This window comes from Triturus cristatus, chromosome 4_2, assembly GCF_964204655.1.
Source record: "Triturus cristatus chromosome 4_2, aTriCri1.1, whole genome shotgun sequence".
Taxonomy (NCBI): domain Eukaryota; kingdom Metazoa; phylum Chordata; class Amphibia; order Caudata; family Salamandridae; genus Triturus; species Triturus cristatus.
The window spans coordinates 377,594,981-377,621,026 of NC_140586.1; the positions used below are offsets into that span (position 1 = coordinate 377,594,981).

At 39.2% G+C, this 26,046-nt stretch overlaps 1 protein-coding gene across 1 annotated transcript in view; it reads right to left on the bottom strand.

Moving 5' to 3' along the window:
- Positions 1–26,046, bottom strand: part of C4_2H1orf53 (chromosome 4_2 C1orf53 homolog) — a 92,706-nt gene that overhangs the window by 54,789 nt on the left and 11,871 nt on the right. The gene's annotated exons all lie outside the window — the stretch shown is intronic.

Below are 26,046 nucleotides of genomic sequence, written 5' to 3' on the forward strand. Positions count from 1 at the left end.
TGTTTCTCCTCATCGCGCAGCCATTGTAACTTCCAAAAATACATTTACTCAAAACATACTTAATTCGCAAATATTTTTAACCGTTTCCCTCCAATATCCACATAGCCTTCTTTTGAGCAAAACACACCATTCACGGTGCTAAGCCAATAGTATAAAACTAACAAATGTCGAAGTGCAAGGTAATTACAAAAGAACATTCTGCCTATTAAAAATACGTATTTACAAAGTTTGTCTCATTGCTTCATGAAAATAAACGCTCTTTTGATTACAGTTGTATCTCATGTAAATACGATTTTACTGAATAGTCAAACACGTTTTTATGGTTTGAATTACACATAAATACTTTGTTTTTTTTTTTATTGTATTTTTGCAGTCAGAAGGCATTCCCTTAGTTCATCAAATAGTAATGTTTACACTGCTCAGGCAAATGTGTCATCTCTTCTAAGTCTTGGCTCAACAATAACGCTTTGTTACACTCTGAAAATGAACTTGCACGTGAATGATACTCTAGGAACAGTGGCAAATTTAAATTTATACGGAAAATGCTAAAGCTAAAACTCATGTTTTTACAGTGGCCCTAATTATAATTTAGGTCCCTGATTTTATCATATTTATGTTTTTGACATTTCTGTCTGCATTAATCCATATTTAATTTTTGGCCAGTGAACAAAATGACGTGGCATCTAAAACAGTTCCAAATGTATTTGACTAATAATTGTGCATCCCCAGTTCCTTATATGTACAGTTTTAGTGGACTATGTTGTATACAGTAAAAACTACACACGTCTGAAAGCATCAACATTCCAGTACCTGCTCATGTACTTCTCTACAGCTATTTTAGATTCCCTAAGCATGCACGTGCCTTGTTTTAAATCACTTTGCAGTCAATATGCATAGGCACTGGCCTGCCTGTAATGGATGACAGCAAGGAGAGACCCTCAAAAAGATATGTTTTTTTCATTTTTATTTTGCTATATATAATGAATATAGATTGATTGCTGTCTGTATTAATGGTAAACATTTGTAAAAATAAAAAAGAGGGACCCCATTAATTATTATCCATCGAATTTTGTCATTTTAAAATTGTACCTTCAATCATCAGTGGAGCTCACTTAAAGTCAGCATATTCTTCACACCCTGCACGCGGCTGTATGCGCTTCCTGAGGAGCACCAGCGAACGAGCTGATGACGGCATTACAGCTAGATATTAGACAAGGCCCTCATACATATATTTTGCATCATTTCAAGTTTCAGTAAGCAAACAAAAACTTAACTATGTTCTAAGTTTATTATGGTCACATCTTTCAAGTTTTTCAAACACCCATACAGAAGAAATCTCGCCCTTCAAGCAGTTTTACATTTTTTATGAATTATGAATGGTTATTATTCAAAGGTGGTGAAGCTATGAGCCAATGATTTAGTCATTCATAAGTTCGAAAAGAAACACTTCACGATTTATGACTGCTCATACGTTTTATGCTGCACTAAAACGGGTTTGACTATAAAATATTAGGCCAAAAAATGTGTATGTGTGTGTCTCTGAACAATCTTATGAACTTAAAATAATACGTTCATGCATTCCATGTTAGGATATTATCGTTTTGTAATGCTCTCATATGCTACCCTTACAAATTCCCTTAAAAAAAAGCTGAAGGGGCTTTAATACAAATATTTTTAAATTCCCAAGTTATGACTAGCTACTCCACCATAAGTCGCCCAATCGACTGTTCTTGACCACACACCTAATTTATTGTGATGTATGCAGCAAATCAAAACCCTGATGCCATTACAGAGAATTGCCTTGTGGTTTTTGCCACCATTTCGGGGTACATGGTTGAAAAGGGTCGTGACTGTAGTAGACTTGTGAGGAAGGCGGTGAGTGAGGAGGATGACGTTTAGAGATATGTTGTAAACAAGCTTTGTACGCACTGCTGCACATAGGCATGAAGTGTCGAAGAATATCTGAGAACAGACACAGTTGAGGATATTGATAGCTACAATGTCATTTAGGAGTTAACAAGGTAGTTAAGTGCATGGAAAGCATCAGGTATTTAATTCTGTCAACGTTTTGGATTGTAGTAAATTAGGGGCATATTAACAAGTGCTTTATCTCCGCTTTTTTGCCAAAGAAGCGGAGATAAAAATATCGCCCTATCAACAACAGGGTGCTAACATACAAAATCGCATGTTAGCACCCTTTTTCACTAAGCTTCGCTTTGCATCTCTAATGAGATGCAAAGTGGGCGTTCCAGAGCAAAATAATAGGGGAAATGTCGCTAAGCGACATTTCTCCTATTATCAAGCTTCACGCTAACCCTGTTAGAGACAAAAAAAGCAGCGCTAACCACAGTTAACGCTGCTTTTTTACGTCTGCTAATTTTCAGATTTAGCCATGTAATCCAATGGGAGGTGGATTACATGGCTAAATCCACCATGGGCTATCAACAAGGATATCCCTATCCTTGTAGTTTTATCGCTGTATTACCAGCGATAACCTCCCAAAATGCCGCTATCGCTGGATTTTTTATCGCCTAGGCGGATAGCGTTGCTAATAACGAGATAACCAGGCGATATTATCCAGCGATAGCGGGCGTTAAAAAAATTAACGCTAAGCGACCTTAGCGTTAATTTTCCCTGTTCCTTGTTAATATGCCCCTTAATCCTTTAGTTGATGGCGTTCCATATTTTAGCAGCCTGAACCAAGGAGTTTTTTCCCACATGTGCAAAGATTTTCTAAAGAAAGGAATGGTCAGGAGTGGAACCAAGCTAAATCGAACAACAAGAGTTCAAGAATTGGTTCAGGCTTTCTGCTGAAGGAAGGGAGGCATGCGAATTGCACAATGAGCCAATACAGTAAATGAACAGCAAGTGAAATGTGAGTCCAAATATTCAGGTTGAGAAGTTGTCTTGCAGAAGCATTTTGAGTTTTCTGTGCTTCAGAATCACAAGGAGGGATGCTTCAAGGTATATACTTTGATATGGTCTACGTGGCGAATGACCATCCCAACGCATGCGTCACATCGTATGCGTTTACGTCGCGTGCCGTCACAACGCACGCGTCGTTACAACACGTGCATTCACTACGCACGTTACATCGCGGGCGGCATTACATCGCGGGCGCTTTTAGAACACAGGCGCCGGGACACGGATGGCGGGGAGACAACGCTGGAATCACGACGAGATACAGGTAAGGATAGGGTTTAGGGTAGTTATGGGGAGTGTAGTGGAGGGGAGGGTTTTAGGCTTTAGGGCTTAGGGTTAATTGTAGTATATGGTAGTGTTTTAGGCTTTAGGGTTAGGGCTTAGGGTTAAGAGTCGAATATGGGAGTGTTTTAGGCTTTAGCATTAGGGCTTAGGGTTAAGAGTTGTATATGGTAGTGTTTTAGGCTTAGGCTTTAGGGTTAGGGCTTAGGGTTAGGAGTCGTATATGGTAGTGTTTTAGGCTTTAGGGTTAGGGTTTAGGGTTAAGAGTCGAATATGGGAGTGTTTTAGGCTTTAGAGTTAGGGCTTAGGGTTAGGAGTCGTATATGGTAGTGTTTTAGGCGTTAGGGCTTAGGGTTAATGTTAGTGTATGGCACTGTTTTGCCTTTACTGTTTACGTCTTAGGGTTGAGGGAAGTGTCAGAGCGTTGTACTGTGTTTGGGGGGCTGTTAGGGAGAATTTTGCGGTGTGATAGAATGCGTGGTCTTTGTGTGCGTTGTAAAGGTCTTTTGCATGCATGTGAGGGCGCAGTGCGATGTGATGGTTTGCGTGGTGAATGCATGTGATGTAACGGTGCGTGCGATGTGAGGAATGCGATGTAATGGTGTGCGTTGTGTTTGTTTGCGTGGCATCGTCATACATCCGGTCTACGTGGAAGAGAACTAAGTTGATGGTGGTTTGCACTGTTCTAGGGAAGTCTACATAAAGGAAAAATTGATGTTAAGTATTTTGTCAAATACAATATTCCACTTGAACTCGACTCACTTGTTAAGAGGTTTGAAATCATAATCATGCCTAAATTCCTTACTTGATTTGATGGGTTTGGAAGTGGGTTAAGCTCTTATGGTCAGATGGTGGTCGGGTGGCAGGTGGTCCACTTACCACAGGCTTGAATCTCGGTTTTTGATCTGTTTTGAGGTGATTCGTCAGTGTCCAATGATCAATAATTATGAGGCCCTGCAGGATGGACCAGAAATCTAGAATCAATGGTATCTCAAGTTTTTTTAGTATAATCTGCATGCCATTGGTGTATTCACACCAGTTGAAGATGAAAGAGGATATGAGCTGTGGAAGTGACCTTAAGTACCACACGAAAAGAAGGTGATTACGCAGATTTTCGTGGAATTCCAGCCATCAAACGAAAGGAGCAGAGAAACAGGGGGCATTTATAGGAAACAGGATTTGTTAAAAAGGAAGATGGTAATTGATTGTACAGCAGCGTTTTGTATTAATATTGAGTCTCTGCAGCAATATAGGATGCATACTTGACTGTATCAAAGGCAGCAAAAAGGTCCAATAGGTGCAGTGCCTCTGCTCCATTTTAATTCATCATACCCACTGAGCTAATAATAAGGAGGTCCTTGAATATGTATGCTGCACATAGGTCAGTTAGTGATGCTGATGGACATAAGTGTTTTGTAAGTTTGGTGAAATAATTTACAGAATAGAGGGTTTATGAAATTTAGGCCCCTATTACAATGTCGGTCAGAGTTGCCTCCGACCGACACCGTTTTGGTGTGGGAACCTACCAACCGTAGGTCGGCGGTTCCAAACACGATATTACAATGCAAACCCATTTATCTATGGGAGCTTGTGCGGCGGGCAGAAACCGCCCGCAGCACAAGCTCACATAGAGAAATGGGTGCATGGTGTAAATCCATGCACTGTGTGGCAGGCACCATGAGGTGCAGGGATTAGTGCGCCCCAGGCCAACAACCGTAGGAGGAATGGGGGCAATGTGGGCCCTGCTAGGGGCCCCCAAAGTCACTTTCCGACAGCCTTTCCATGTCAAAAAGTCTGACATGGAAAGTCTGTCGGAAACCGACATCATAATCCCGATAGCGGAAGTGCTGTCCGTAAGAGATTATGAAGGGTATCCGACTGGCCGACGCCGTCAGAACACAGTCAGATTGACCGGCTGGTTTATACTCCGACTGCCGACTTTGAAATTCGACAGTCGGACTGTAAACATACGGTGTCAGCCAGTAAGTCTCCAACGAGCGGCCGGAGACTTATCAACCGACATCGTAATGAGGCCCTTAACCCGATTTGTGGAATTTGTTAAGAGGTCAAGGTAATGTTTTACTGGAACAAGTCTTCCTTTGCTTTTGCATCACAATATTTTCCCAGATAATTTTGTCTGCAAGTGAATTCAATGATCATTTTGTAAGTTTCTAAGTGGGCAGTAGCTTCAAAGATACACTATTAGTAAGGTATTTTAGGGATTCTGACAGTGACTTTATATAGTTTAGTAGGATACAGACTGCTTGCCATTAATGTTGTTTGTCTTTTTTCATTGCCTTCCCAAGCATATGTAGTTTTATTTGAGAGTTCTTAGGTCTTGTGTAATCCACACAGCTTTCCAATTCTGGTCGGGGGTTGAGGTGGTTTTGATTGGTATGATGTTGTCAAGGATGATTGTCAGGCAGAAATGCAACTACTGTTCTGTATTTTCTGGTTTATCTTGTACCAAAGAGGCAAGCTGAATGGAGACGGTGGGAAAGTCCTGTTTTATCAATGCTTTAGCAGGTGTTTCAGAGATTGGGATAGAAGGTGTCTTTAGAGGAGAACAGATGTGAAGGTTGATCTAAATTATAAAAATTATGCATACTTTCAAGACTTCAGACTTATGGAAAGTATCTTGAAAAAGGCCAACCACTTCAGGATTCCACCACATTTTTTTCTAGTCTAAGCTTATGAATCACCTAAAGAAGCAAACGCTTGACAAACCTAATAGTGGAGTTTAAACCAGTGGGTGTGCAAGTCCAAGTGGTATAGCAAAGTAAATTGAAGGTATTTTGGAATCAAGTGTTCACTCTACTGAAAGAGACCACTGAAGCAGCAGTTCTTTTGAAATAGATACAGATTGGCTGCCTCAACCCAAAGTGGTAAGAAAGCCATAACAGTCATTTTGATCACTTGCAATTAGTAATGAGAGAGAATTTAAAAGATGGATAGCACCGAATGAACTCTTCAACAGGGTCAGAAGGAGGTAAAGAAAGCAATAGGAAGAACAAACAAGAGTAATGTTTAAATGTGGACTTGCTAAGCACTTTTGAGTGAGAAGAACAACAACTAGAGGGATTATCCTGACTGATCTCCTCTCCATCATCTATATAATGCACAAATATAATCAACTGTTCCTGAGCAAAGAAACAGGCATGGGACCCACCTTTCCCCTAAGCGGACCCGTTCAATCAACAAAGCTAGAGTTACGAGTGGAGGGGAAAAGAGACAGAAGTGGAGGAAAATCAGAGGGCGTAGGAACAGGGAAATGAGGAAAGTAAGCTCTGTGGAGTTTGGAACATGAGGAAGGAAAGAAAGGGGAAACAGTGGAAATTATTGTTTTGGTTGAAATACAAAGTAGCAGGGGACAGAAAAGTTCAAGTCATCATTAGGGAAATGCTGAGGTTTCTAATATTAAATATGAATGCAGCTACCTTCCTAGGCTGATAACACTCAAACTCATCTCCAACTCCATGGCAATAATAACCCCAACCAGTGAGAATTTCAACTAACTGGGTGAACACTGGCCTAAACTCTGACAAACTAAGGTCCTGCTGCTCTGTCTCTCTCATTCCAGTTGGTCCTCTTCCTGGTTTTAGACGGACCTCCACCAAACTCTCTCTCTTCCTCTTTTACAGTTTATATCCTAAGAGTTTTATTTGATTCATCCCTCGCCTTCATGGCCCATATCTGTCATGTCTCTGTGATGTGTTTCTACTACATCCAACTTTTGAGAAAAATCTTACTCTTTCCCTTGATACAGTTGTAGAAAGCTTTAATCCAGGCAGTAGTTTTCTCTGTCCCTGACTTTAGGAGCCCTCTCTTCCTCAGTCTTCCTCATCATTTTATCACACAACTTGTGCAAATACTGTTGCTTTTCTTCTTCTGTATCTTCCACAGCATGCATTCATCACCTGATCAACTTACACTTGCCAAACAATCTCTTTTCAAAGCACTTTGTTTTTACCATTGTGCTGTCCATGGCCATACTCTCGCTATCTGTATAACACAATCACCTGCCACAAACCTACCCACTTATTGCATACCATCTCTCTTCAGCTTTTGATTCTTCCCAAATTTCACTGGACCAAATATGGGGGGGGGGCTCTTTTTGTCACCTAGGACCCAAACACTCCAACATGCATCCACATGCCATTCGTTCACATTCCAATTGCATGTTTTACTTTAAAGCCCTGAAAACCCACTTATTTCCACTCTCATTCGGCTTTGTCTTTGGCCGTTTTCTCTTCCTCCGACTTAGTCCTAGCTTCCATTCATCTGTTCATTCATTTAATTCTTGACAAAATATTAATAAAAACCCTAATCATTAGATTGACCTGACTAAATAATTCGTAGATAGCAATTAATCAGGATTAATTCCAGGAAAATTACTTGCATCAAATGCTTATTATGAAGGAAAGCAAATGGTTTTACGTTTTCCATTAATCTGCTTCTTGCTGTTTGATTCTTAGATGTCCCAAAAGCCTTTGATCTGGTAAACTGGAAATTTCTAGGTCAGTCTTTAGGAGTTATGAATTTTCCCCCTATGTCACCAGGTTGATGTGGTTTCTTTATCAAGGGTCTAACACAGAGTTAATACTTAACAAGAAAGCGGCTGGTGAAATCGCTACAGAAAAAGGCAAATGACTGGGATGCCCATTTTTCCTACTATTCTGTACCTTTTTTAAATGCCTCTCCCATTGCAGTAGTAATAATAGATGATTTGAGGAAGCTCAGGAAGTACCTGGAGCATCTAAAATCAGACTACATGCGGATGAAGTACAACTTTTCATTCCCCCAGAAAAGAGCAGCACTAAGTCAGTATATAAAATTATGAATAGGCTTTCCAAAACCTCTTGGCGTACAACATAAATACCTCTGAGACAGAAGCCCTACTGGTGAATTATAATCCCTAGACCTACCTTTGAAATTCCATAGTATGCAACTACAGGTGTGTTTAGATACCTGGGAATATATGTTTTTCGATCAATGGCTGATATTTTCATCTAAATTATAGCAGGATATTAACTAAATTTAAGAAAGATTTTGATGCCTGGCGCCTACTAACACTTTCAGTAGTTGGAAGGATAAACATGATTAAAATTGTCACTTTACCTCAATGATTGTTCTTCTTTCAGATACTCCTATGCTACTTAAACGGTGAGCAGTCTAAATATCGAGTTTTAAATGTCGACCTACAAGTATATCGAGTTGTAAATATTGTAGGTAAAGAATATCGAAGTCAAGAATATCGATGGACAGAATATCGACCCCAAGGTAAGTATTATCGAAGTGAATAATATCGAAGTCATTAATATAGATGTAAGTAATATCGTAATCAAAAATTTCGATGTCAAGAATATCGATATTTTATTAGTGTCATGTATTTTAATATGTATTTTATTTGTATGTGAAAGATTATTGTAATGTATTTTAATACATTTAAAAATAAATGTTTAGAGATTAATAATTATTTAAAATATAATTTAGCGTTTTAGTATCAGAGCGGGTTGTGGGTTTATAGGGGAATAGGGTGGGAAGTAATTTAATTATAATTAATTAATTAATATGTATTGTTTAATTAGTATTTATGATTACTTAATTGTTAATTAATTACTAATTGTTAATTAAATATATTAATTGATTAATTAATTGTTAATTAATTATTAATTGTAAATTAATTGTATTAATTGGTTAATTATATAAGTTATAATTAGTTTAATATTAATATTTCTTTATTGGTATTGTTAATTAATTAATTGTTAATTACTAATTAATTGGTGATTTAATTTTATTAAGTGATTAATTGATGCTTAAATTAATTATGTGAATTTTTATGTGTAGTGGGTTGTGGGTTTATAGGGGAATAGGGTGGGATGTAATTAAATTCAAATAATTCCTGATAATTTTTAATTATTTGTAATTAATAATAATTATTTGTTAATTAATTATTAATTGGTAATTAATTGTTATTAGTACGTTAAATATAGTAAATATAAATAATTTATTATTTCATGTTCTTTGTTGTTATTGCTAATTAATTTATTGTTAAATAATAATTAATTTGTGAATAATTGTAATTTGGTAGTTAATATGTATAAATTTGTAAATAATAAGTATATGAATTATAAAGAATGTATTATTAATTGTAAATAATAGATAAACTGATATTTAAATGTATTGTGTATTTTGTATGTGTAGTGTGTTGTGTGTTAAAGGGGGAATAGTGTGGGATGTAATTGAAAGTTATTTATATAAATATTTATTTTAAATAATTGGTATTTAATAATACATATTTTGTAAATTAATTAATAATATGCTATTTTTTTATAACTAATTATTTAATTGGTTATTATGTTTATAGAATCCCTATGCTATCCAGTGCTTTCCCAACTGTTTTACTATCTGGAGTTGGAATAGTAATTTTTAACCCTACGCTATCCAGCGCTTTCCCTAGTGTTTCACTTACTGGAGTGGGAATAGTAATTTGTACCCCTACGCTATCCAGCGTTTTCACTACTGTTGCACTCTCTGGAGTGGGAATAGTAATTTTTACTCCTACGCTATCCAACACTTTCCCTTCTGTTGGACTCACTGGAGTGGGAATAGTAATTTTTACCCTTACGCTATCCAACGCTTTCCCTACTATTGCACTCTCTGGAGTTGGAATAATAATTTTTACCCCTACGCTATCCAACGCTTTCCCTACTGTTGCACTCTTTGGAGTTGGAATAGTAATTTTTACCCCTACGCTATCCAGCGCTTTCCCTACTGTTTCACTTACTGGAGTGGGAATAGTAATTTGTACCCCTATGCTATCCAACGCTTTCCCTACTGTTGCACTCTCTGGAGTTGGAATAGTAATTTTTACCCCTACGCTATACAGCGCTTTTCCTACTGTTGCACTCTCTGGAGTTGGAATAGTAATTTTTACCCCTACGCTATCCAGCGCTTTCCCTACTGTTTCACTTACTGGAGTGGGAATAGTAATTTTTACCCCTACGCTATCCTGCGCTTTTCCTACTGTTTCACTTACTGGAGTGGGAATGGTAATTTGTACCCCTACGCTATCCAGCGTTTTCACTACTGTTGCACTCTCTGGAGTGGGAATAGTAAATTTTACCCCTACGCTATGCAACACTTTCCCTACTGATGGATTCACTGGAGTGGTAATAGTAATTTTTACTCCTACGCTATCCAACGTTTTCTCTACTATTGCACTCTCTGGAGTTGGAATAGTAATTCTTTTCCCTACGCTATCCAACACTTTCCCTACTGTTGCACTCTCTGGAGTGGGAATAGTAATTTTTACCCTTACGCTATCCAACGCTTTCCCTACTATTGCACTCTCTGGAGTTGGAATAGTAATTTTAACCCTACGCTATCCAACGCTTTCCCTACTGTTGCACTCTTTGGAGTTGGAATAGTAATTTTTACCCCTACGCTCTCCAGCGCTTTCCCTACTGTTTCACTTACTGGAGTGGGAATAGTAATTTGTACCCCTACGCTATCCAACGCTTTCCCTACTGTTGCACTCTCTGGAGTTGGAATAGTAATTTTTACCCCTACGCTATCCAGCGCTTTCCCTACTGTTGCACTCTTTTGAGTTGGAATAGTAATTTTTACCCCTACGCTATCCAACGTTTTCCCTACTGTTGCACTCTCTGGAGTGGGAATAGTAATTTTTACCTTTACGCTATCCAACGCTTTCCCTACTATTGCACTCTCTGGAGTTGGAATAGTAATTTTAACCCTACGCTATCCAACGCTTTCCCTACTGTTGCACTCTTTGGAGTTGGAATAGTAATTTTTACCCCTACGGTATCCAACATTTTCCTTATTGTTGTTTTTGTTGGAGTTCGACTAGTAGTTTTATTGTGTCTGATATTTCATATGTTTTGTATTTTTTTTGCTATTGTAATATATCATTAATAATACAAATTAATCACATTAAAAATATTGATTATTATTTGCTATATGTAATTATTAAATATTTATTAATGTTATTATTTTATGTGTATAGATGTATTGGTAATTTTTAAAAACATTTAATAATTTATACGTTACAGAAATTATTAGTAAAATTAATTATTCAGTAAGTATATATATTATATATTATATGTACATGTTTAATTAAAGTTTTATTAAATTATATATATTAATTATACATTTTAAATATTATACAATATATTTAATTATGTTTATTTAATTTCTAAGTATAATTTGGTTTATTTTACATATATTTTTAAAGTAAAAGAAAAACTATATTTTTAATAACGATATTTTTGACATCGATATTTAATTTTCGATATTTTTGTACTTACCATGTTGTAGATAGGATGTCGATATTCTTGACATCGATATTTTTGTTGCGATATATTTGTAGGTCGATATTCTGTCTGTCGAAATTATGTCATACAACCTACTTAAACATGTACTTTAAAATACATTTTGAGATGATCACATCTTTTATATGGGGCTGCAAGCAACAATGAGGTGCAAGGAAAAACTTTGTCTTGCGCAAGAGAAGAGGACGGATCTCTCTCTGATCTACATCTGTATTATTTAGCAGCTGTATCTCAGGCATTCTAAGGTCTCCGGATTCCAGAAAAAAATGCACAATTCGGCGCCATCCTCCTGAATCTAATGGCAGGGAAGTATGGCTTTCATGGCATCACTTGTAAATTTTGTAACTCTAAAATACATAAAAGCATTATGTTTCACACTCTTAGAGATGTATGTTAGGTATATGCATTGTGGATCAGACAGACTAAGACAGATATCCAGAGGGTATGCCTACCACTCTGGAACAACGTCAAGCTCCCTGCAGATCGGTCTAATAACTAGCCAGAAAGGACTGAAAATGGGTTGGGGGGAAAAAATCAAATGTAAACTGGTTTATGTAATTCGCAGAGGTCAGATGAAAATGTAATCTTCCATTCAGAGGCAGCTGGACATTATTTTTCAGAAACACAGATCAGGAAAGAATCAGGAATTTTTGAGGATATGCTTCAATGTCCACCCAACAAAGGGTATATAGCTAAAGTGTGAAAGGAATGTCCTAATATAATTAAATCTGCCCATGAATTGCAGTTTGGTAATCAATTTCAGTGGAAGCATGTGGGAGAATAAATAGATTCATCAACATTTCCATCAAGCTCCAATCTTTGCTGTATTTAGTACTTTTCTGTGTACCAGTTGCATTGAACTCCAGAATGAATGAAACACATTTTTAGGCCAAATCTCATCTAAGTGTACGAGGTGAATTATCGATCTATGCAACTGGAAATTTATGCTATCCGATTGCAATACAATCAGGCATATGGTTGAGGAAAAGACAGCTTGCATATTTGTGTCTGCCCTGTGAATAGCCATGTTTGGCAAATAACTGGAGCCTCTTATAAGGGCTAAAATGGCTAATGACCATGACATTGTATTTCACCTCATTAGTGGTTAAAGCTTTAGTACTAAAGTTTCAACAAGGGGCTGAAGTTCCTATGAAGGATAGAGAGGAAGGCACAGTCTCTCAAAAGGTGGAGAGTGCCTGGGTCAGAGTACTAGATAGGGACAGTCAGCTGGACTGTTTATAGTGCCCTCACACATCCCCTAGAGGATGTCATGTTTCATCATAGGTCAGATCTCCTCTTCGGGCCGGCACTGCAGTGCCCTACGGGTCACCTGAAGGGTCACTTTGTCAGAGATCTTTTAAAAGGCTGCTGTATGATGAGTGCGGGTGAGGTGGTTCGTAACGTGAAGTGGTGGGGTGTGAAATAAAGGATTAAAACTGGTAAGGGAGATCCTACACTATACATTAATGAGGGGGCCTCCCTTCCAGGAATAAAAACCTGTTGGCAGGTGAGTGCTACCTTGGGGTTTGAAAGGAACCCTCGTAGTCTGGGTGCTAAGACTGGGTAGGAGAGGTCTCCTACTGTATCAGGGGAGGGACCGGACTCCGGTCACTCCTTCAAAAAACAGTTAACATGTTACTAGCCTAAACTGGTCATAAGGATCTGCGGCGCTTCATCAGGACAAAAAAACATGTATAGTGGTCAAACTACCCCACACTAAATTAGTGTTACTAGGTGCTACCTACTGTGTGTGTGTGTGTTTTTCCGGGACCAACCTGTAGGGAGGGACAAATAAGGAGAAGGTTCAAAATCCTGGTAGAGCAGTCCCTGTCCCCCGTACCATCGTCTCTTTGATAAGGGATCCTTCTTGAAACGTAGACCTTAAGTACCACAGAAATACAACAGAAATAGAGATTGATGAAATGTAATATTAAAGTGGTTCACTTGTTAGATGTAAAAAAAGACACAGGGGTGCCTGGGCAATATGTAGCCTGATGACCTAGTGGATTAATTGCACACCATTTAAAATAACTTTCATTAAATAAATGTAGAAGCTTTCAGTGCAGAAATATGTACATTTTAACTTTTTACTTTGCATTGTGAGAAAGTGGTTTATTCATTTGGGGGACAGAGATCTACCACAAGTAATAAAGGCACTATAGTCCATTTCTTTGTTCTGGGTACAGGTGGGAGTAGGTCCCAACCTTAAGGTCTTCTCACAGGTTTCAAACAGCATGTGCTGACCTTATTCTGATCTTCCACAGGTCCAGAGTGTCCTGAAGGTATCTTTGGGTGTCACATTTATATCTGTCACTAGATTGCGGGGACAAACTCATGGCATATGCTACAGGGTCCCTCATTCACTAAATCCAAGATGGAGAAACTCATCTTCACTTGTGAAGAGCCTTTGTGGTGCCCACCCAGAGATGTAGTCTGGGTAATAAGAAGCCCCTCATCTGTTGTCACTCCAAACAGTTCCGTGGGCAGCTCACCCACCCACCCCCAAATGGGTTTGGTGCATGCCTGACTGGGAGGACAATGAAGGGGTCAGTTCAGATGGCATCTGACATCTGCTTGTGACAGGAGCGGTCCCTTTGAAATAAATTATGTTCCTGGGCACAGCCCGACTGGTCTTCCTGTCAGGAGAACAAAAACACTTCCGCACGCTCAGAGCATTGTCTCTGCTCTGGGAGCACTTTTCACACCTCATCAACACTATTTACCAGCTGTGTTACAGTTGTAGGCATAATGCAAATTAGCCTAAAGGAGCTTCGGCACAGGAAGGGTAGCTATCTAAAAGCCCCTTTTGTTAATATTTATCAACAATCCAACTAAACCATTAAGTTGGGCTTTTAATAAATATAAAAATTGTCATTTAATAAAAAATTCTAGCTGATCTCTAGCCTGAGATAGCAGAATTAATAGTTAATATTGCTTCCCAGTGTTAATCTGTGGGTCAGCCCACCTTCCTACAGTGAAAATAGTTTGTGGTGCTAGTCACTGTAAATACATGCTTTCAGGGGCTGGACACACAGAGAGTTGTTTTGGTCTGAAGTTCCTTTATTTGAAGATAGGGCGATCTTTGAAAGCTACCTTGTCAGCCAGTGATAAAAACACAAAGCTGGAACATGCCCTCTAAGGAAACCATCAGAAGGAAAAAAGTCAGTGACAGAAAAAAACTCCAGAAACTTAACAATGGAAATAGCACAACATACCAGCAAAGCGGCAGGACGGCAAAGAGGAATAAGACACAAGACTAAGGCTCGGGAGCATTGCAATGCATTGGCAAATATTCGCAGCATGCTTAAATAGTAACATATGACCTGGAAGTGAAACTAGAGACCAGGAAAGCAATTCCTCAATAACAGTTTAGGAACTCCAAGAATGTGTTACAAGGCACGAGGAAGAGCGTGTCCTGCGGGTAAATTTGTTATGGGCATGTCCCACTGGTGTGCCCACCATTAAAGAAAAGAAATTTTACACACGTGTGCCAGAAACATTAACTTTATGTTTCTGCATGTCATACTTTTAAATACCATGCACCATGCCTTGTGGGCTACAAGGCTTACATAGGGCTGACAAATTATTATTTACAAGGGAGATTTTCTCATGTCAAAAAGGGTCATTTTGACAGGTTGGACCCCAATTTTAAAGCTGCAACAACCCTGGGGTCCAGTTTGTCTTGTCCGACTAGTTGATGGCATAGTGGTGCTGCGGTCCATAGTTACATCTAACTTTCCATGCCAGGTGTAATTTGGGACACCATATACTATGATCTTATAGGAAAGTACAACATGTTCTAGGGGCCTGGCTAGCAGTGTCCCAGTCTACAGAGTCAAACAACCAGCAGCATCAGCCAGCAAAAAATGGATGTGACCACACATAAAGAGCCTCTATCTCACATACAGTTATTTGTAAATGCCTTCTAGACCCGTGTTTTAATATACAAGCTAGCAGATGACAGTGCACTAGTAGAAGACGACCTAAGTCAGAACATCAAAATGAAAGGATAACATCTGCCTAGCGTAGTCAACATATAAGCAAAACATTATAATTAGTATCAGTATTAATTTAGAAGAAGCTTTCAAAAGATCTTGAAAAGGATGCAGCTAGGAGAAGCACCTAATTGACACAAAATCCAGGCACAATATTAATGCAGAGCTTGAAATTGCGTTTTCAGGAACTTTTTTTGCATGGGAATGTGTACCGCTTACAAGCAGACTTAAGCAAAAGGTCACTGGCTTTTTTGGTAACGAATTACACAGAGAAAGTTAATTTTTGATATAGCGCCCAAGAATACATTTGTAGTGTAACCCTTTAGAAGAGTTATTTATTTCCTTTTAATCTAATATGTGATCAGGTGGCTCATCCTACAATACCGTTGTGATAGACTTCACCTTTTGCTTTGTTCCTCCAATGCATTTTTATACTCTGGACATCATGTATTTGATCTCTTGAGCAGCGAGAGGGGACTGCTGAATAGACCTCAGCTATATGAGCTGTTCCTTACAAAGAAAAATCATTTTGTTCTAAAGTTGTCAAAACTGACAAACAGAATCAGCAACTGTAATTGTGTGGAGTGGTTGTGCGTAGTTAAGCAAAGTTCAGTTATGAAGGATTTTTTTCCTACTTCCATCTAAATAAGATACTATGGGCCAGATATATGAAGCCTTTTGCGTTTGATATTTGCGATTGCAAAAAGGCTTTTTATTTTGTATGAAACCGAAATCGTGATTTAGTAATATGTTACCGCAGCGAAATATGGGTTTGCTACCAAATTGCCCATTGGTATTTGGAAAGGATGTGTTTAGGGCATCCCTTCCAAATACTAAATCTGATTGGTACGTATTAATCTTTTGCAACACAATCCGGTTGCAAATCATTAATACTCAAACAAAACAACTACTGATATGTAGTGGTAAGACATTCGCAAATGGGAAGGAGTCCCCAAGTGCCACCTTCCCCTTTGTGAATGTTGAAAAAAAGAACTTTTGTGAGTAGACAGTGGTCCTACGTATGAAACCCAACTTGCGATTTGGTAAGAGTTACCGAATTAAAATTTGGGTTTACGGCCATATACCCAATTGGTATTTGGAAGAGGCGTGTTCAGGGCATCTCTTCCAAATACCAATTCATATTGGTATGTATTAATCTTTTGCAACCAGAATAATTTTTACTTTTTTTTGGGACGCTACCCTTTACCTTTAAGGAAAACGGGCTGCATTTAAAAGAAAAATGGTTTACTTAAAAGCAAGCACAGACATGGTGGTCTGTTGACCTCAGCAGTCCACCATCCCTGTGCTGGCTGTGATTCCTAGTGGGTCACAACTTTTGACCTACTTCATTAATTTTCAGGAGGTAGGTCAAGTTGCGACCTACTAGGAATCTGAATTTTGCGAACCGAGTTATTAGTACATAGATCAGTCCGCAAAATAGCACACTGGTGGCACCAATACTGGTTGCAAAGTGTGACCAGTATTTTGCAACCAGTGCAGCGTACACCTGGCCCCTGGTGCTTACAAAACCTATGTTTTCTACAGCATACTTTATAATTCTCCATTTAAAAGTGTCACATGTTCAGAAAAACCCTAAATTCCTAACTCTCTTGCAAAATACTACAAATTGGCAGCATATCAGTAAATATGTTAAGCAAAGTCAGTGATAAAATTGTTTTTTTAATTGTTTTTACTATTTATCTATGTTTTAACCTTTCTACCCGTAGCTTATCAACAGTGTTCAACAAAATGTTACTCATTCCTATACCTGGACTCCGACCAGTCAAAACTCATTGTCACTTTTCATACCTAATATCCTTTTGGGCTGAGTTGGCCAACTGCCTCGGTCAAAAGCAGGCCACACAAATGATTAGGAAGCTAGAGGGAGATCTGAGGAAAGAGAAACCGGGCAGTATAGCATTTCTGTGGTCGAAGGGACCACTGGAAAAACCTTTGCCAGGTAAGATATCCTTATAACAGGATATGTCATTTTACAGAGAATATTGAGTAGAAAAAGTGTGAGAATCTTAGTTTGATGCCTTCAGGAGGCATTGTCCATCACAGTCCAGATTTACTTCTCTCAAGTAAGAGCCAATAAATGCCTAAAAAGAAAAGATGACGCTTTCTTCCTGTAAGAATGCCTCGTGGCTCAAAAAGACTGTGTGTCTTTCTCTGGAAGGATCTTTTAGACTAGAAATCTCCCAGTGACAAGGAAGTCAGACCACTTGCTGATATCCAGAATGTAGAGGCCTTAGTATTGCCAGTGGAGTCTGATCGCCCAGTGGATCAACTTTCCTGGAGCAAGAGAATGGAGAAGGTACTGAAGACAGAGGAATAGATGACGCTGTATCCACTAAGAGGTCAAACAACTAACCACCCCCAGCGCCTTGAGACCCTCACGGGTGAGTAGCGTACTTTACAAACCCCTGATTGATTGATTGATTGATTGATTGAAGCACTGGACAAGGGGTAAAAATACATTTCTTCAGATCTCCTATGTAAAAGATCTCCACTGTCCTTGTATATTGAGGATGGCCCTGTCGATCATAGGAGATGGGGCTAGCCAAGAGAAATCCCAGTACCCAGTTGTATATTTTCCTTTGGACCTACACTGGGGTTGTGGGAAGTCTTCCTGCAAACTGAAGTGTGGACTGGGGCCTCGATAATTTGTGAAGGCTTTTGGACCATTAGAAAAAAGTTCACTTTTTCTTTTATACTTGCAGCCCCTTAGAATATTTTCTTTCTTTTCTGGAGTGCCAGAATAAGGTGACAGGGCTCCCTAATTAAGACACAACCTCACCAGCCTACTGAACCCATTAAATTAACACTGATTTCTGATTTTGCATTGAATGGAACTGTTTCTGTTTTTATAGTAACTCCCAAGCACACTGACATGTTGCTCATTACGTTTTTTTCTTTGAACTAACTTGGTTTAGAAATTTTTGGTACTTTATATTTTAACTTTATCGGTGTTTTGCATATGTACAGCATAATTTTCCTCTGAGGAAAGCCTCGCTGCTTATGCCAAGGGTAAGTCAGATATTCCTCGTGTGATCAAGTTTAACTGTTAAGGGGATCACTGTCTGGACTTCGTTGGCACTCAGTCACGCTCAGTCCAAGAATATCCTCACTATTTTCTCCAACCCAGTTTAGCAATCCAGTTTCCTACCTTGGTTATTTTAACATGTGACCTTATTATGACCAAACAAACAAAAAGAGTTAATATTTTTATTTAAAAAATGCATTTGTCAACATTATTGTGCAACTGAGAGTATCATGCCCAAAAAACCAAAATAAACACATGAGGGGTCATTACGATGGTGGGCGGACTTGAGTCCATCTGCCATCGATGCAGGGACTGGGACCGGCTGCCTGTAAGGCGGCAGTCTCACACCCCCGATCACGATGCGACCGCCACTGTGGCGGTCGTATCGTCCATGGTTAACATTGCTGTGGGTGCTGCTGGCTGCAGCACCCGCCGCAATGTAAAAAAAACATGTTGTGTGTTTCCCTGCATTATGTGGCAGGCACCACGCTGTGCCTGCCACCTGGTGCAGGGAAATAGTACCCCCCAGAGCACACCCACCTCCCCCAACACAAAGGGGGCCCGTAACGGTCCCCCAAAGAACATACCAATCAGCCTGTGAATGGCAGTTGAACCGTCATACACCAGCTGGCGGGGATGCAGCATCGTAATTTGGTGGACGGTGCCTGCTAGGCACCGCCACCATTTTGGAGATGCTTTCCGGGTCTGCCAGGCAATCGTAACGATTGCCTGTGGCGGACCCGTGGCAGACGGACTTTGCGTCCACCAGAAAGCCGCCAGTCATCGTAATAGGGCGGGCGGAGAAGTGCTTCGAGATGGCGGTGAAACTGCCAACGGCAGCCTGCCAGTGGCGGATTTATCGCCATCGTTGTTACCCAATGATCTGACACACTTTGTTGATATATGGCTATAGTATATTACAGAAGCGACACTGCGTTCTGACAACTGTATGAAGTCAGTTTTCTAAATGATGTTTACATGACAAGGACTTCAATAGTCTTTACATGAAGTTGTCTGTAATTTTGGACACACACAGAATGTCAGTTGTGGCATAAGATTACCCAAATGTGCAATGGAAAGGTTGTGATTTAGTGCTGAAGATATGTGTACAGTATTGACTAATGCAGGTGACCTAAAGCAATGCTAACACAAGAAGTATGTTTTATGTGAAGGAAAATAATGTAAACATTACACTTGCCGACTTATCATGACCATCCACCTTTAATGTTATTAGCTGAAAATACGAGAGTTGATGAACATAATTGGAATTGATGTTCACTGTTGCACCAAATGTACTAAATCACAGCTATAAACAGGCATGAAAGGAGCAGGGGACATGTACCGTGATGAGAGGGAATTTATTCCAACTGTGCAAAAAAACAGGAAAATATACGGGAATGTTTTAAATGATGAGCTACCATAGTTTAGCATAAAAAAGAAGTGCAAACTTGCAACAAATGCTGAGCACATCACTTTTGTTAGAAAAAGTAGTGCTTTTCATGTAACCTATCCCAGGCGTTCATCAGACATGAAACGAGGAACATGTCCAAGTGCTGGCTCCCTGTATTCTATTTATACTTGCATTGTGGATGTCACTGTCACTTATTTCTCAATGTATCAAGTCGAGTGGACGTTTTTTTCTAATAAATATTCATTGTTTTGTCCTGCATTCGTGAGAAAAGTGACATGTTCCGCCTTCAAAGATTCCATGCAATAGTCCATATTTTACAATGCAATAAAAATTGTACATGTGCCAGGATTTAAGGGACTAAAACAGGAAATTAACACTATAAATGTGAACACCTATACATTATTTATTTATTATATATATATATATATATATATATATATATATATATATATATATATATATATATATATATATATATATATATTATATATATACAAACACACACACACAAAATGTAATATAGTAATAAATGTATCTAAATATAAAAAATAAAAAAATGACAAAATATACATTATAAAAAATGAACAAATATAAAAATGTCTTTCTACCCTTTTACTTAAAAACTAATTAGTAAATCCATCAAGGTGCCCTGAACATTAACCAGTAACCCTGTGCGATACCCATCCCTGCCCCCTTAAAAAGTAATTACTAAAACTTGCAATAAATATCCATCCCAGCAACACTCAAAATTTATCAGTAACCCGGTGCAACACCCATCCCTCTACACTAAAAACGAAATCAGTAAACCAGTGAAATCCCATCTCTACACCCAAGAAACTAATCAGTAAACCTGTGCAATAGCCATCCCGACACTCAAAAAGCCACTTAAATTATGTGATTGTGCGGCTGCAGCGATTTTCGCATCAATATAGATCTGCCACATTTGCCACATAATCCTTCATCTGCTGCATAATCTGCAAACAAAATATTTTTTTGTTTCTACCTCAAACCGTTCAAAGGTTACTTGAACAAAGTAACAAATGTTGCTGCACAGGGGAGGGCCCTTTGCAAAGGATGACTGTTTACATTTCTGTAACTTATTGCTAAATTTGGACATTAAACTGGTACTAAAGGGGTTCAACTAATGCTCAGACAGTGTTAACAAGTTTAAAATTGACAAAATAAGGAAGCAATTCTATCACAAAATGTGCCACATACTTTGATTTTTCTTGCCACATAATTTACTGAACCCTGCTGCATAATGTGGCCCTCTATTGCTGCATAATTCTAGTGGTACTGCCAATGACCAGCAGAGTGCATACTCACACTGTGCCCTAAAAATGTATCAGTATCCTGGTGCAATACTCATCATCCCTAAGCCCTAAAAACTATACAGTAACCCAGTGCAGCACCCACAATGGCCCCCTAAAAACTAATCAGAAACCCAGTAAAATACCCATACCTAAGCCCTAAAAACGAATCAGTAAACTGGTGCAACACCCATCCCCATGCCCTTAAAACTAATAAATAAAACAGTACACTACCCGCACCTTCACCTAAAAACTAATCAGTAACCCGGTGCACTACCCATCCCTGTGCCCTAAAAACTAATAAATAACCCAGTGTAACACCCACAACGGCACCCTAAAAAATAGCCATCCCTATGCCCTAAAAACTAATCTGTAAAAGGTTGCAACACCAATCCCTGTGCTCTAAAAACTAATCAATAACCCTGTCCAACACCCAGACCTGCACCTTAAAAATAATCAGTAACCTGTGCAATACCCACTAAAATGCCCTGAAAACTAATTAGCAACCTGTGAAATACCCATCCCTGCGCCTTAAAAATTATTAAAACAGTGCAACACCTATCCCTCAACCCTAAAAATCTAAACAAAAAAGAACATATTTACATTAAACAAATTATTATATATACATGCACACAATCAGAAACATGAGCGTTTTGATTCTTTTGTTGAATGAAATGCAGTGGTATAAAAGCTCATATTTCACAGGGAACCATGAAATATGGAAACCATTTCACCATTGCTTGCGAAATGTAAATTTAATCATCATAAGGACGGCCCCTAAAGAACTCTGTAGAGCTTTAACATTTTGAGGGCCACTAAGATTGTGTAGCAGGAAGAACCATATAATGCAACACGGTTGTCTACATTATCCATATTCGCCATATACATCTATTTGTGACAGAAACAACATTTTGGGTTAAATCTACCAATGTTGCAAATTATGTGGCCACAGAATGCCCAAAATTCAAGGCCCTACACCATTGAATGGCTCTTGCCAGGGGCCATATTAGGAGGTGCCTGGCTCCTACCATTTGCGCCGTGAGGAAATGCTTTTAACGCCTCATTTTATTTGTTTTATGCTTTTTGTAGTTTCTCCCTTTTGATTTAACTTGCTTTTCGTTACCAGCATGTCTCACCTGCAAAGGAGCCTGCTACGTGGGAAGGACGTTGCTGGACCCCAGTTTGATCTATTTCTTTCTTCTCCCTGTTTTAGAAATCTTCTGAAGCGTCTCATTGCACCTCCGAAGCCTGGCCACGACACCGGCCATGCCCCCCCTTGATCCCAGCCCTTCAAAAGAGCTGTGCAGTGCACCCTGCGCCAGGACCATAGGTGTTTTTCCATCTCTGCATATTCTAGGGAAGTCCTTCTTGAACTTCGCAATGGCGGTAAGAATGCTTCCTGCAATATTCATGATTTTAATAGTAAACCAGGCAGCTACCATTGGTCTGCATGCTAGGCCAAAACATTCCTCAGTCTGTCACTGCTGTGAAAGCTGAGCAGAAGGTCTTACCACAGGTGGTTTCATTTGCAAATTTAAACACCCGGTCCTTAATTAAGAATACATACAAATTTGCTGATTTTGTGGAACAACATGCACTATGTTATAATTTTCACAGAGACTTGAGCAGCCGTTTTTTCAGACACTGACCTCAAAATTGCCATCTCAGGGGGTTTTAATAGTGAAAGAGTCAACCGACAGGATACGAGCGACAGTGGAATTGTGCCCATTACCCAGCTTGACTGTGAAGCCCTCATGTTCAAACTGAAACTCAACAATACCAATTCCTTCCAGGGCCTCCTTATATACCGTATACTGGTCCCTAAGGGCAGATTTATCCAAACTGTGCAGAACTTCATGGAATCTTGCACAGAACGCCCCAATTCTACCATCAATGGTGAGATCAATTTTCATCTAGAGCTTCCTGGCAATTCGTACACTCAATATCTGGTGGAAAATCCATGCAGTTTCGACCTTACTCAGATCATAAATTAACCTACTCATCAGGCCAATCATATTTTAGCTGGAGTATTTACCAACAATCTGGATCTAAGTCTAGAAAAAGTCCTGCCTATAGTATGGACTGACCACAAGGCCATCATTCTTACACATACATTTCCCACTAATAGTTGCCCCCATTCTAATACCCCTTCTAATACCCCTAGTACATTTAAATATTGACGTTGGAAAACATTGACTCTAGGGAACTTAATAACATTCTCACAAGCTCTAGCCCTGTTTTAGACAGTAATGTTAAAACTGCAGCAGAGAGTTTTGGGAACTGGCTAGTTTCATCACTAGAACCTGCAACAAACTGTAATAAACCACAGGAAGAGACTCTCAGACCCCTGGTACTCACAGGATCTAATAGATCTGAAAAAGAAATGTAGATATCAAGAACGTAGGTGGAGGGAAGAATATCTTTCCGAAGGAAAAATTAAGTTCAAATTGATCCTCAATGAGTGTAATGCTTTAATTATCTCAGCGAAACCCAAATACTTTACTGAAAAAATTAGCTCTGCCACAATTTCCACTAAGGACCTATTTAAAACAGTCAAATCTTTGTCCAAGTTTAGTAATGGCAGTTCCTTTAACCCTGATCAGTACTTTTGCAACAAACTGGCTGAGTTTTTCCAGGCCAAGGTGAATCTTGTCTTTCAGGACTTCACTTCCAATCAAAATGTTTCTTGTGCGGATGTGCATATTTCCATTTCTACGTCCACAGGAAATCAGGAAACTAATACAAGTACTGACCAAAATACTTTTGACAAATGTACCTCTCTTTCTGTGGAGAAAGTAGCCAGACTCATTAACTCCATGAAGTCTGGGTGCCTTCTAAACCCTGTCCTCCTCATGTTCTATATGAGGTCTTTAGTATAGTGTCAGTCCATCTTACCAAACTGCTAAACATATTTCTGACAGCAGGACAGTTTCCAGTACTCTGGAAAAAAAACCTTGGTACTTTCACTGATAAAAAAAAGCCCTCGCTAGTCCTCCAGGATGTGAAAAGTTGCTGGCCTACATCACGTCTTTCCCTGCCGGCTAAGATATTGGAAAGGGCAATGAATGAGGAAATCCTATCTTTTATAGATTCCAACCATCTTCTGAATTATCCCGCAGTATGGCTTTAGAGCAAACCATTGCACGGAGTCATCCTAAGTGGCAGTCACTGAGGAAATAAGAATGGTGGTTGACAAGGGGGGGGAAGCAGTGTTTATTTTACTCTACCTCTCCGCCACGTTAGATACGGTCAATTACTCACTTCTTATTTCCAGGCTTGAGACAATTGGCTTCAAAGACACAGCGCTTGAACTTCTTGGGTTTTTTTTGTGTGATAGAGAGCAAGCAGTTGATCTTGGAGACTTTGTCTCTGACTTTTTTACCTTCCGTGTGGGGTGCCTCAGGGGTCTTCTGTTAGCCCCACACTTTTAAAATCTATGTCACCCACCTGGCTAATCTAATCCACAGCTACGCCTTTACGGTAATCTCCTAGGCAGACAACACGCAAATTGTGGTGTCAATATCATCTGAGGTACTGCAGGTGGTTAAAAGTATTTGCAATTGCATGACTCATAAGCTGGATGCAGAGAAACTGCTTGAAATTGAACTAAGATAAAACTGAGGTGTTACTCTTTCGAAACTACTCCACCATCTAGAACTCCTCAGGGTGGCCATCTAATTTAGGTTCTCCCCCCTCTTCAGTTCACAAGGCCAAGAATCTGGGAGCCGTATTTGATAATAAACTATGTTTCTCAGATCAAATCAACCGAGCCACCTCGCCCTGTTTTTCTTTTTGCTCAAGATTCTAAAAAAAAATCTTTCCTTTTATCAATTTGGAATTACAGAGGATGGTTATTGTGGCAATTGTCATCATAAGGATCGATTACTGTAGTGCCCTGTATATGCGCACGCATGATCGTCTGGTGCAAAAACTTTAATCGCTCCAAAATGCAGCAGCCAGGCTGCTATTGAAAATTCATAAATTGGTGTCAGTCTCTCAATCCTTGCAGAGCCTTCAATGGCCACCAGTCAGAGAAAGGATTTTTTTAAAGCACTATGCCTGGTGAACAGAGCTCTTCATTTGACAGGACCTAAATATTATCAAAAACTCTCTATCTGACAATCACCTGGCCCTACGCTTAGATCAAGCTCTGCTAAACTAGTGGTCGCCCCCAGGATAAATAAAGTGAGATGTGGCGGCAGGAGTTTTTCCTTCTGTTCCTGGAAACTTTGGAAATCCTTGACATTAAATCTAAGATCTCAATTTAATTTACTGCAGTTCAGGAAAATGTTAAAAACCTGGCTTTTTTCACATGCTTATTACTAATGTTTTTATCGCGGGTTATGTTTTGGTGGTTTTTGTTTTGGAACGCTAGGCGTTGAAGCTTGTCTGTGGCCTTAAAATATAATATATAGTGTGTTTCAAGCCCAGAAAACCCTGCATCGGTTGGTTGCCTGTTAAGCTGAAGGCGGCTTTCAAGACGTTATGCCTTGTGCATAAAGAGTTCTACGGTTTGGAAACATCACATCACTTTAAAGCTTAACTTCTCAGCAGAAGGAATCTCGTATGGTTGGGAGTTGTCTATCCTTGCTTGTCCACAAACTATGGAATGACCTCTCAATAAAGGATAAAAGCCATCTCCAGTCATGCTGCAGTTAAGAAAATACTGAAAACACACCTATTATGTTCGCTGACCGACTTTTCTCGTTGTAGCCTTTGTTTAGGACGT